The sequence below is a fragment of the Fragaria vesca genome, linkage group LG5 (assembly GCF_000184155.1).
Source record: "Fragaria vesca subsp. vesca linkage group LG5, FraVesHawaii_1.0, whole genome shotgun sequence".
In the NCBI taxonomy this organism is placed as follows: Eukaryota; Viridiplantae; Streptophyta; class Magnoliopsida; order Rosales; family Rosaceae; genus Fragaria; species Fragaria vesca.
This window is the reverse complement of record NC_020495.1, coordinates 28021995-28024006: the sequence shown is the minus strand read 5'-3', so window position 1 is coordinate 28024006 and position 2012 is coordinate 28021995.

The following is a 2012-nucleotide window of genomic DNA, read 5'->3' as shown; positions in this document are numbered from 1 at the left end:
GAAGTACTTGGATATAAGAATCCACAGTTTTATAGGATTTATAATCTAAATTGGAGATATAACCAGAGAAGCTGATGAAAAATGATATCAATCGATTTAAAATATATATATCATGAAAGACAGAAGATTCGAACTGAACATTTTTATATTATGAGAAGAAGATTCGAAGTTTACTTTAGATACAAAGTTTTGAATGTAATATCTACAAAGCTAGGATTGGCTGTTGCCATCATATGTATTATAACAATTCAAGTGATTAAACTAGATCAAAACTGGTATGTCAGTGTGCTAGATCACATGTAATTTGTACATATAGAAGTTTTGATTACATTTGTAAAATGAGAAAGACACCAATGCATCATCCATTTTAGATCATAATTGAGTATAAAGAATCGGGCATAGTCTCACTTTTGCTTTGTTTATAATGCCTCAGGATGGGACTTTGATTTCTTTTCTACCTTGTAATTTATTTGTTTTCATCAGCTAATGGCAGATGCTTCCCTAACTCCCATCACTAATTAATGAAAATCTAAAGTGATGATCTAGTGCTTATACCAAACGCATCTCCAGCTTAAGATAACTTTTAATAAAATGATTTACTAAAAGGCATTTTGTTTGGACTTAAGACTATATCCCGCCCACTTTCTTTTCTTTTTCACTTTGTGTTTTCTTTCTTCTTAATTTGAATAACAAGTTATTCTATTTTTTCTTCTACCAAAATTTCCAAAATTTTGTTCATCTATCTCGATGATCTCCAAACCTTGCACCATTTATGTTTCTTCAAAAGAGGACAGATTGAAACCGATTGAGAATGCTAAGGCGAAGCTAAGAAGAGGGGAAGGGGTGTCATCCTCCCCCCCCCCCCCCCCCCCCCCCAACTGATCTACGCACACACCCTAGCTACAAACCATTATCAATTATAATTAAATATTAACTTTGTTGGAAACAATAAAAACTTGGCTATGTGACACCTCGGAACTCAACTTAATTTTGGCTCCGCCTCTAGCTACAAACTCTAACTTCATAATATAAACATATGTCACCATATATATCGTTCAATAAATAACTTGTTCAGGTGTGGTTTCTCATGAAAATGATGTCGGTCAAAGAATTATACATAAACAAGAATCAAGTTTAAATAAATTTGCAGAAAGATCGACGGAACACAAATTAAGTAGGCAAAGTGCAGCAGAATACGGCCTAACTGGTCCAAGTGGCATTGGAGATATTAGTCTTGGGAGCCAAGATTCTAGTCCCATGTTATGTGAACTTAAACAATCACAAGAAGAACCATTAGAAAAATCATGAAAAGGAAAGGCATTCGTAGAGAAAACCAACCATTTGGGGTGTCAATATGACCATTAGATGACTTAAAGATTATTCCATTAGCTTATTTCAATGCATGTGGTTGGTGATGTTACTCAATTCTATTCGTTGCGGAAAAACAAATAAACATAGGAAGGAATAGTTGATCGATGATCATGAACAACCGCGCGCCGGGATTCCAACTTTTCCCACTCAGAAGAGAAAAACTGAAAAAGCTAGCGACTCCTTTCTTTCAATATCTAGCTTTATGTTTGTCATGGCATACTTGAACACGCAGTCCCTTATTAGACGTCATAGCATGCTTAATCAACAAGGTGTTGCGGGCCTAACTCCGTCCCTTATTACATCATTAATTCAATAAGTGTGTAATAAGGATCACCATACCAATGATCGAGATCATTATTAATCGGTTCTTAGATTGGTTACTCATTTGTAGTTGTAAAAATAGTCTACAAATTAAAGAGGAGAAATTTTAAATACACACCCCTAATATCTTAATACACACCTCTGTTATTTTATGTTTCTATTGAGATTTTATAGGTAAGCTAAATGACCAAAACAAACATCTATTATTAAAAAAAAAAAATAAATTAACACACTAAAAGTATTCTTTTCAACATCTTCTACGGTTCTACCCTAATATCGTCGAAAGCACGTCTTCTCCCCTAACCCCAACTCTTCTCCAC